Below are 12,480 nucleotides of genomic sequence, written 5' to 3' on the forward strand. Positions count from 1 at the left end.
TCAGAGTCGCGCAGCCGGAAGCGTGAGCTTTGGTAGTTAGGGTGTTACACATATCAATCAAATAATTGTAATTTATTATATCAATTATTTTAAGTCATTAATTTATAAGGTACATAATAGCATAGATGATTTGTTTTTTATAATGATTAAATACAATAAATACAGATTAATTTAGTTAAAAAAATTATTGTCTCATATGTTTTCCTATTTATTTTTCTAATTTATTAAATCCAATCAATTATAATAAATTAATTATATCAACTAATTATTTTAATCAATTATTTCCTAATTTATTTTTTTGAATTCAATAAATCAAATAAAATCAATTATACTAATTATTTGTATCAACTAACTAATTTGATTAATTCTTAAAAATATTTTTATTTTATTTATTTAAATACATGAATTATAACTGATTAGTTATTTAATTTTATTACGATAAATATCAAATTCTATTTCGAATATAAAAATATAAAATTTTATTCCTACAATTTTTATTTTACCACTATAAAAGACCATATATGCTAGAAGAAAATATCATTCATTTACCAATTACTCTTTCATTAGGTAGCTTTTACAACAAGTCTTTTTTTCCCTATGAGGCGTCGTCGCAAGAAGTCAACTATCGTGGACACAAACCACCACATACTCTTCAACTCCCGTGCTCATCATTCAGAGCAATATATGATATGTTATCCATGAAATATTTATAGACCATGGTGTTCTCATGTATGCATAAATAAAAAAAAATTTGTAATTAAGCTTAAGTCATTTACCTGTTTGTGTGGTATATTATAGTGTGAAATTACTTTCAATTTGTGTTGTGCAATGATATTATAGTTTAATTTAAGCTTTTGTTTTAGAACTGTGTTATGATTTTATCTCATCATTTTCTCTTAGATATCAAGTTGATGTATTTTTATTTATTATTATTGAAATGGATATGATATAAAATTTGTAAAAAAAAAAAAATAAAACTCTCACACTTAATTTATTTTATTGTAGTTGTAAGACCCAGAACCTTTGAAAAGTCTTTTTATGATCAAGTCTCAAATCATATAATTATTTATAGCCTTAATTTTAGAAATTATTTTATTAAAGATAATTAAGGCAAGTTTTGATTTATTGAATTTGAGATAAGTTATGATTATTATCAAATTTTATAATTATTGAATTATTTTCTATATTTAAACCACAAAGTTGGTGGTTGTGAAATAATAAGAATTTTATATGATTTTGGACTAAATAATTAATATTTTAGAATATTGATACTACTGTTTTGAGAAAATAAAGAATTTAATTATATTATTTCTAATTATTTGATTTGGACAATTTATTGAAAATAATTTGTGAAATTGATGAGCAAATAGTATTTTCTATATATAAATAGTGTTGGATTTAATTTGGGTTTCAATTACTATATTGTCCACAATTTTATCGAAAATTACCATAATGTCCTTAACTCTAAGTTTCAAAATGAAACCTAGCTCCCTCAAACCCAAGCAGCCGCAGCTGCTGCCCCTCTCTACCCTAAACACAAACACTCAGCCATATGAAGAATGAAGGAAACAGAATTTGAGAGAGAAGAGGCAGAGAATTTGGGATCGGAAACACGACCCACACCCATGAAACATTGTTGGCCGAACGGAGGAGAGGGGAGGTGAGGAAGCGCGGCACCGGCAGGCATCACTGCCGCCGCGCCGTCGTGTTGCATCAGGGAGGGCGAGTGAGCGAGCAAACAGACACGAGAGGGAGAGGATCGCGCCGCCACGGTCGTCCAGGAGAAGCGCCGTAGAAGCTGCTGCGCAGCCCAGAATCCGCGTTCAACTCGCCGCCGTTTGGCCCAGCCACGAGCTGCTGTCGGAATCGTGCGAGGAGGAGTGCGACGCACCGCGCGAAGCTGGCCTCCGTGTGCTGTCGCCATCGCCTCGAACTGCTGCCGCCAGCCCTGTGCCGCCACTGCTGGAGATCCGCCCGATCTGGTCTGAAGGAAAGGAAGAGGTTCAGGCCGCCGTTGCTACTTGCGTTGTGAGCTTTTGCACCAGCCACCACCGCAGGTGTTGCTGTCGGAGAAGGAAGCTGCATCTCTGTGATTCTAGCCGCCGGGAGTGGTTCTGTGACTTCCAGAATCGCCGCCGGAGCTCCGGGCTGAGCTTCTGCCACTTGAGACCCTGCTGCTGTCGCCGGAAAAGTTTGCCGGTAAGGATTTTAGTTGAGGTTTCTGTCTTTTTGGATTTTGAGAAGGTTTAACGCTGCGTGGTTTTTATAGTTGATCCACTGAAGCTTCTGGCCGCCGCCGGAGCTGTTGCCGGGCCGGTTCGAAATCGCAGCTGCCCCATTGTGTTATTCGGTAAGAAATTATATTTCGAAAAGCCTCGAATTAGTATTCGTTTGTGTTTGGTTAATGAATGATTTTTGGGTAACGTGGGGGTCGAGTCCTGATTATTATATGTTGCAATTAGTGTTGCTATGGTTATTGCGAAAGTGGCTGGGAGCTGAGGTTTTGGTTGCCGTCAGTTCGGGTTGAGGCGGAAAGGACTCTATGAGACGTTTGGATTATGGAATTTGCGTTTTGAGGTAGGGGCGCTTTCCAAAAACTATATTCTTATATATTGGAATTATTACATATGGATACTGATGTGAGAGAATGTGTATTTGGTGATTGTATCGGCCTTATGTATGGCTTGATTTGCATTGGTTGATTATGAACGTCTGTTGGTTGAATTGTTGTGTGGTTTTGTGAAACGAAATGCTTTTCAAGTTGATTCTTTTAAAGCTTTGAGATCGAGTTTAATCCGTTGAGAATTAAATTGAGTTAATTTTATTGAGAATGTGAAAAATAGAATCCACTCTTGAATTCAGCCTGGCTTGCTTTAAATGATCTGGTTTTTGATGAATGATTGTTACTGAACCGTTTCTTTGAAACTTTAGAAATGAGTTTATTCGGCTGATAATGATTTGATTTTTGAAACAGTTTTCTTGAAATATGGTATTGATATTAACTGTTGGATTTTGGCTTGCCTTTGAATTGATTTTGGATTCTGGGCTGTTGGAAAAGATTGTGGAATGGTTTTGTTGGGACCCGGACCGGGTGGCAAAGTCCAAGTTTTAGGGGAGATGCTGCCGAAATTTCTATAAAATCCGAGTCTTTATTGAAATGTTGTCTGGGAAAAATGATGAGCTGAAGGCTTCTACTATTTTAGTTGAAATATCAAGAAAAGGATGATTCATGCTTTTGAAATGAATTATTAAAGAGGGAATTGTGATTTAGTCTTGCTTCTTAAGAAAGGCATTGTATCTTTTTCATGAGAAAGTTATTTAGATGAAACTTATGTTTTAAAGCTGTTTTAAATGTGACAAGGGCAATGCCTTTGAATTTGACTTGAAGGTTTCAATTAGAGGAGTTTTAATGATGTTGAAAGAACCTAAATGTCTATTGACAAGTTTCATTTTGAAATGTTTTGGGAAAGGTTTTAAGTACTCTTTGAACTCTGAATTCTTGCAAGACTAAAACAATTTTGAACAGTTGAAACGTTCTAGAATTTATCATGGGGGTTGAAGTTGGTTTTGCCTAAGTAAAGGAAACGGCTTGAAAGAAGTAAATGATTACGTGACTCGGTTTAGCTTAGATCCTATTTTATTACTCAAATAAAAAAGCCAAGGTTTTAATGATTTTAAATGAATTTGGCGAAATGAGTTATGCTATTCTCCCCTAAGGACTTGGGACCTTGCCGAGAAATTTTGTTATAAAATCCCATTGTTGGATGGATGATTTTGAATGTTTCAAAATGAATCTTTAACTTTCCATGGTTATGGAAGTTTTGAAAAGAGGATGCCGAGAGTGGCATGGTTTTAAAAGGGGAATTTACCTTGAGTAAAAGTGGCTTATGAGCCCGAGATGATTTGAGAAATGAGATCTTTAAAGCCAAGGTTGAAAAGAGTTGAAACTTGTTTTCAAAGTGAAATGATTTGGGAAAAAGTGATTTATGGCTTAAATGCCGATTTTATGAATTGATGATGTTGAATGTGGAAGTGCTGTTTTGTTGTGAGCCGGAATGGCTGTGTATGATTATAAATATTGGTTGGTTCTAGATTGAACCGTGAGCCGAAATGGCTGTGTATGATATGAATATTGGCTGGTTTTGGACTGAACCGTGAGCCGGATGGCTGAGATGGATGTTGATCCATGGATGAGATTGAATGCATGTATATGCTGAATCATTGATAAATGTGAATGTTGCACTTCCACTATCGGAGATAAGAGTTTCCTTGGGAGAAAGCAGTGGCTAGCCACCACGTGCTCCAGGTTGAGACTCGAAGCTCTTTTGACCCTATGTCGTTAGGGTGGCCGGGCACTGTGAAAGCCCCGGATGAGCTCACCCCCATAAATATTCACCAGTGTGGGTGATGGATATGGATCATGATTATGATCAAGTTTATATTGAGTATAACTCGAGTTGGGGAGACACGATAGAGGGACAGTCCAATGGTTAGCTACCAGGACTTGTCAGGTTGGCTCTATAACCGACAGATGATATCATCAACCACTAGGACAGGCATGCATCATATGCATCTATGTGACATTGTTTGCGTGTGCATATTGTACTTGGTTTGCCTATGTGATTACTTGAGATTAACTGCTGCTTGTTCTACTTGCTGTAACTGTTTGCTTGTTCTTGAACTTCCTATCTGTGTTTGCAACTGGGACTCTGTTGGATTGTGGTGATTGGTTGTTGTATAGATTTTTTGGGCCTAGGGCCGTGGTTGAATTGAGATGGACCGATGGTTGGTTTCGGTTTTGTGGTTATGGTTTGGGAATGTATGAAAGGCTAATTTGGTTCAGCATGGATAAACCTTTTGAAAGGCTTTTGAATATTGTTTTAAATGAACAGTCTCCTCTTTCAGAAAAGGATTTCAGATTTCTCTTTTACTGTAAACCTTTGTTTTTGAAAAGAGGCAGAAGACGGTTATTAATCACTGGTATGGTTTATCTTCACGTATCCTATTACAGTAATTCCCAAAAACCCTCTACTGAGAACCCTTTCGAGGATGATGTTCTCACCCCCCTATATTTTTCCCCTTTCAGGATATGGACGCAGAAGTCACGAAGAGTTTATTTAGTTGTTGTTGAGATGCTCTGTATTGCTTTAGATTATTTATTGTACCCTCTCCTGTATCTTGATATATTCTGTAAGAGGGTTAGGGATTGTATTGGTTAATGCTTGTAATATGATATATATATCTATGTATATATATGGATGTATCCTTTATGAGTTTTTGTAAGTTGTATGGTATCTATGGATATATGTTATCGAACGAAAGTATTTTGGGAGCGGTATTGCGGTCTAAAGTTTTAAACAGGCTCATATATTAGTATAAAATAGTATAAGTGTTGTCGTAATGTCCGAGCTATCAGAGTTGCGCAGCCGGAAGCGTGAGCTTTGGTAGTTAGGGTGTTACATTATGGAATCAGAACGGTCTTTCCTGTAGAGCCTGAGGAATGGACCGACTATGCTTTAGTTGCATACTCTGAGTGTCTGTCATGCAATAGTCTTGTCGAATGGCAAGAATTAGAGCTTTATGCACATGACAATCTATTGATTAACGCCGTTAGTCTTGCATTGCATAATTCTTGGTATTAAGTTTGGCCGGCTTAATACTAGTGAATTATGTATATGAGAGCACTAATAGGTTATCATAGATGATATACGAGTTTTGAGTAAAGCGAATCGCGGGTTTTGGGAACGTTAGAAACTATTTCTCGAGGCTATTCAGTTGTGTCTTGAATTCTGTTCGAGTCGACCTGTTCCTTCATGTCCTAACTTGAAGTTCTTGTTTGCTAATCCTCTTGAAAAGTAGTTTGATTTTTTTCAACTCTATTCCTCTATTCATATGCCTTCTTGATTGATCTTAAGTGGATATGCTTGTTTGAAATCATTGTTGCATCTATCTTCCTCTATTTGAGTTCTTCTTGATTCCTGTATTCTTTGATATGGCTTTGAACTGGTCCTAATGCACTGTGCATTCTAACTCCTGATTTCGAGTACATTCTTAGAGAAATTGTTGATTCAGTTTTTCTCTTATTTGATAGTGATCACAGCCAATTTTGAGATTTTTATGAAAATTACTGTTGAATAGATGTATTCTTATCTATATGTGAAATTTTGAAGATTTCTTACACAGTTTAACAACTACTCATTTTAATACCTCGCCTGTACTTTTACTGGTTTACGGGACTGCACTTACTTTAAAAGTAAATTGACTTTCTAGTAATTCTACTATAGCTCCAGTGCACATCTTCATTTGATTATGTATTTGGGTATTTTTCAGAATTTCGGAAAGAAATGGATTTTTCGCTTTTATTCCGGTTGAGTTTCGTTTGATAAGCTCCACTTAACTTATTTTGAATTGAGTCTAGTTTAGCATACTACATGGTTTATGCCATTATTGTTCTTTTGAAAATGTTGGATTCATAGCTTTCTTCTTATGAACGGACTCGCTCCTTCTTAAGCTTTTCACCTCTATGAATGTCATACGCAATTCTATTTTTAATTATACATCTACCTTTTGGGAGCACTATAATCAATCTCAGCTTTCCTTTCTCTGGTGAATCTCATTCTTATATGAGTCAGTTTGATTCGTTTCAAAATAGTGCATCGTTTATCCTCTCATTGTCTTTACAAGAGTTTTTAGTCAAAGATTTATCCTTGGAAATTTACTAATGATTGAGTTATCTTTTCCTATGACTTTTGTATTCTTTTGAATCAATTGAAGCTTGTTGATGTCTCCTGCCTAGTGGATCTTGTTTGAGCTATCTTGGTTTAAGATCCTTTCTTGCATGGCTTGACTCATTTTTAGTACATCTTAAACTTCTTGAATGTTCTTCTGAGATGGTGATTTCAAGAACACTTTTGGAGTCTTGTTTTGAACTTTTAAAAGAAGTTTTGAATTCTCTTTGGAAGAATACTAATTTATTTTCTGTTATTTGATTGAGATTGAAACCATTGCTCAATTTTGACGAAGTTAATTTAAAGTTGGCATACGTTGTTTTAAATGAAGTTTTGGAAAGCTTCATTGTTTAGTGGAAATCGGTTTGTTTGTGACGCACCACTTATTTCCTTTACCAAATTGTAAGCAAATTTTTACTTCGGAGTTTCTTTTCTAAAAAGAGTTTAACTTTCTCTTTCGTACTTGCTATAAATATTATACACGCTTGTTTGAATATGAAACTTTGAGAATTTTGGACAAGCATTTGATTACTTCCGAGTTTTTATGAACTTCTTTTGGTTAGGCTGAACACCTAATTATCTTTCTAAAATATTTGAGAAAATATTTTAGCTCTTAGCCAAACTTGTGTGCATTTTGTTTTTAAAACTCTACATGATCTACTTCAACATGAAATTGTATTGAAGTAAAGCCACATTTATGCTTTTGCTACTCTCTTGAAAAATGTTTGTGTAAATCATGTTGCTTGTATGCGAAGTTTGTATTCGTAGGTTTTGATGAATGACAAACCAACAAACGACATGAAAGACAAACCAACAAACAACTTGAATGAACAAGCATATTGAAAAATCAACCAACATTCAACATTGAGGAATGAAGAGTTGAAAGCAACACAACAACAACAAGAAACTCAAGTCCACAACATTTGAAGACAAGTATAGTGTCTTAGGACTTAGGTAACTTCTTGTTAAGAACCAATTGCTAAATCTCTCAACACACACTCACAAAATGTTTTGATGCACATCTTGCAATTCGATGCTAGCCAAATGGTTTAAAAACTTGTTTTCAAAGGTACAAAAGCATAGGAATTGACTCCAACAAGTTTGAGATCAATCCTAAGTATTTTGAAGTGATTTTAAGCCATTCTTTAAGGTTTGCATCGATGCACACTCATCTTGCATCGATGCAAAGCATGCAACGACTTGTTGCATCGATGCAAAGATGTTTGCATCGATGCAACCTAGCTGAAAATTCAAATTTCAGCTTCAAAGACACATTTGCATCGATGCAAAGTGTTATGCATCAATGCAAATGATTCAAAAACATAAAAAACGGCTAGTTTTGACAAAACGGCTCCATCCCATTAACTCCCCAACGTTTCTAAGGTTTGGGAAGTCTATAAATAGATGGATTGAAGCCTTATTTCACACATGTGAGTATTTGCAAACTATCTTGTTCATATTCTTTCATTCTACACATTTTTAAGGTGTTATAATACACAATTTGAGAGAGCAATATCAATTGGTTCAATAGTGCTAAAATTGTAATCATACACTCTTCTAGAGAGTACTCATTTCGTCTCAACAATTCTTTGAGAATTGTTTTCTTGTACACTTTGTAAATTGGAGTGTGATCTCCAAGGTTGAGTCAAGAGTTATAAACACTATAGTCGGTGAGGATACCAAAGAAGTATACTAAGTACTCAAGGCAAATCTTAGAGAAGGAATCTCTAAGTGGAGTGGGTTAGTATACGAGTGGTGATCATATACCGTGAGGTGTTAGAAACTAAGGACTCGGATTGTAAAAGGTTTTGCGCGAGTACCTTGAAGCTTGGCAATAGTGGAACTTCTCAATAGCGATTGAGAAAGAAAGTGGACGTAGGACAAGGATTGTGCCGAACCACTCTAAATAGCGTTTGCATCTCTCCAAACTCATCTCTTCAATATTTTTGTCTTTTACCTTTGAGCAAATAAATTGTGATCGAAAAGTAGCTTCGTAAGTACTTAAGGAATAGCTTAAGTCCGATTGGTGAAAAGCTTGATCAATTTATTTGAGTTGGTGTCTATTGGAAAGTAAAAGCTCCTTATAAATGCTTAGCAATTGAGTTAAGCTCTTGGAAAAATACTAGTACAATAACACTTTTGTATATTGTCTTTAACTTTCGCAAAAAGATTCATTGTTGTTGCAATACTCAATTCACCCCCCCCCCCTCTTGAGTAATTGTGCATAGGTTCTACAGTTTGTTGCTCAACTTTTCTTCTAGACTGCAAAGTGATTTTTTCGTAAGTTTTTGACTTTTTCATGAACAATGTATTTGAAAGTATTTGTAATCGTGCTCTTGAGTTCTGTGAGCTTTGTCTTGGGTTTGATATTCTTTTCTGTAAACCTTCTACTTCTTCGACTCAACTTGAATTTGTTTCGAACTAAGGCGCTGGTTCTCTTCTTATTGGTCCTATTGAATTTCTTGGATCCAAGGGTTATCTTTGGAGTTGTCAATCGATTTATTTCTAGCAAACTTCTTTGCTTGGACATCCTTATTTATCTGGAATTGGATACATTCCCTCAAATCTATGAGTAGTACCCTTGATAATTGTTTCTCCGTTCTAGATCTTGTATCCTTCTGAGTAGACTCGAGAATTGTTTTGATATCACGTGCGACTTGTAGACGTAGTAACGCGATGCGTTCGTTCTTTAAGACGTGATATGTGTATACGGAAGTTGAAGCGGTAGGTGTACAACGTTAAGAGTTGTGGGTGTTCTGTTCCTTGCGAACGGGTTTGCAGTTGTTAGGCTTATGATTGGCTATGAGGTTGTAAAATGATTGGTGGAGTTGGGAAATTGAAGTTCTGAAGTGGGAGCGAGAATTGTCAGTGAACGTTATGCCGCTGTTTAAATACCAACATGCTTTGCAGCCTTTTACCACGCTAATTACCACTTTGCTTTGTGAACGCCTATCTTGATTTGCACTCTATTTTGGCACCTCAAGTTTTTGTAAAGCTTTGAGATCATATGACCTTGTGCATTGAGCCTATCTTGTAACGTTTGCTTTGCAATCACACTCCTACCTTTGTATCGTTATCCATATGCTATCCAAGTACTTGAAAAATCATATATATGTTTATATTTTGAGATATTTTTGCTTCTTCCTTAAATGTGTTCAAGGGTGAACTGTTATGAAATTTCTTTCGTTTTGTATCAATTTTCAAAGACGAAAATTTTTGTAAGGTGGGTAGAATATAAGACCCAGAACTTTTGAAAAGTCTTTTTATGATCAAGTCTCAAATCATATAATTATTTATAGCCTTAATTTTAGAAATTATTTTATTAAAGATAATTAAGGCAAGTTTTGATTTATTGAATTTGAGATAAGTTATGATTATTATCCAATTTTATAATTATTGAATTATTTTCTATATTTAAACCACAAAGTTGGTGGTTGAGAAATAATAAGGATTTTTATATGATTTTGGACTAAATAATTAATATTTTAGAATATTGATACTACTGTTTTGAGAAAATAAAGAATTTAATTATATTATTTCTAATTATTTGATTTGGACAATTTATTGAAAATAATTTGTGAAATTGATGAGCAAATAGTATTTTCTATATATAAATAGTGTTGGATTTAATTTGGGTTTCAATTACTATATTGTCCACAATTTTATCGGAAATTACCATAATGCCCTTAACCCTAAGTTTCAAAATGAAACCCTAGCTCTCTCAAACCCAAGCAGCCGCAGCTGCTGCCCCTCTCTACCCTAAACACAAACACTCAGCCATATGAAGAATGAAGGAAACAGAATTTGAGAGAGAAGAGGCAGAGAAGGGGGGATCGGAAACACGACCCACACCCATGAAACATTGTTGGCCGAACGGAGGAGAGGGGAGGTGAGGAAGCGCGGCACCGGCAGGCATCACTGCCGCCGCGCCGTCGTGTTGCATCAGGGAGGGCGAGTGAGCGAGCAAACAGACACGAGAGGGAGAGGATCGCGCCGCCACGGTCGTCCAGGAGAAGCGCCGTAGAAGCTGCTGCGCAGCCCAGAATCCGCGTTCAACTCGCCGCCGTTTGGCCCAGCCACGAGCTGCTGTCGGAATCGTGCGAGGAGGAGTGCGACGCACCGCGCGAAGCTGGCCTCCGTGTGCTGTCGCCGTCGCCTCGAACTGCCGCCGCCGTTCCTGTGCCGCCACTGCTGGAGATCCGCCCGATCTGGTCTGAAGGAAAGGAAGAGGTTCAGGCCGCCGTTGCTACTTGCGTTGTGAGCTTTTGCACCAGCCACCACCGCAGGTGTCGCTGTCGGAGAAGGGAGCTGCATCTCTGTGATTTTGGCCGCTGGGAGTGGTTCTGTGACTTCCGGAATTGCCGCCGGAGCTCCGGGCTGAGCTTCTGCCACTTGAGACCCTGCTGCTGTCGCCGGAAAAGTTTGCCGGTAAGGATTTTAGTTGAGGTTTCTGCCTTTTTGGATTTTGAGAAGGTTTAACGCTGCGTGGTTTTTATAGTTGATCCACCGAAGTTTCTGGCCGCCGCCGGAGCTGTTGCCGGGCTGGTTCAAAATCGCAGCTGCCCCATTATGTTATTCGGTAAGAAATTATGTTTCAAAAAGCCTCGCGTTAGTATTCGTTTGTGTTTGGTTAATGAATGAGTTTTGGGTAACGTGGGGGTCGAGTCCTGATTATTATATGTTGCAATTAGTGTTACTATGGTTATTGCGAAAGTGGCTGGGAGCTGAGGTTTTGGTTGCCGTCAGTTCGGGTTGAGGCGGAAAGGACTCTGTGAGACGTTTGGATTATGGAATTTGCATTTTGAGGTAGGGGCGCTTTCCAAAAACTATATTCTTATATATTGAAATTATTACATATGGATACTGATGTAAAAGAATGTGTATTTGGTGATTGTATCGGCCTTATGTATGGCTTGATTTGCCTTGGTTGATTATGAACGTCTGTTGGTTGAATTGTTGTGTGGTTTTGTGAAATGAAATGCTTTTCAAGTTGATTTTTTAAAGCTTTGAGATCGAGTTTAATCCGTTGAGAATTGAATTGAGTTAATTTTATTGAGAATGTGAAAAGTAGAATCCACTCTTGAATTCAGCCTGGCTTGCCTTAAATGATCTGGTTTTTGATGAATAATGTCACACCCTCACTATCAGAAATCACGCTTCCGGCTGCGTTACTCTGATAGCAAGGAGTATTACGACTACTTTACATACTAAATATTAGAATAGGAGCCTATAACTCGATACTGTATCGCTGATTTCTTTGAAAACTGGAAATAGATACTTTTTTTTTCAGAAAATTACAAGTAGGCATAGATTCATATACAAGACTCCTCATATAATAATTCAATATAATATACGTATAAAACATACAATTCCTATCTCTCTTACAAACTTGTAATAACAAAGACGAGGGAAGAAAATAATCTAATTAATACAACAACATATAAACCAAACGTAGTATAACTCTTCTTAATGCTTCTTCATCTGGTTCCTGAAAAAGGTAAAGCTGTAGGGGGGTGAGAACCTAACCACACGGTCTCACCACGGAGTTTCAAAGTTGTCATAAGAAGATATTCAATAAGAAAACTATTTTCAGATTCTATGATTATCATTGCCTTATGAACCCTTTTTAAAAATCCAATAGCTAATCGTTCAAAACCTTTTCAAAGAAACAATGTTTAATATTTTCATAAATCCAAAGTCTTTCCTTTCTCATAAGCAAATCTCAATCAGAAACCAACCATGCAATCAAACA

This window comes from Arachis hypogaea, chromosome 18 (assembly GCF_003086295.3).
Source record: "Arachis hypogaea cultivar Tifrunner chromosome 18, arahy.Tifrunner.gnm2.J5K5, whole genome shotgun sequence".
NCBI lineage: Eukaryota > Viridiplantae > Streptophyta > Magnoliopsida > Fabales > Fabaceae > Arachis > Arachis hypogaea.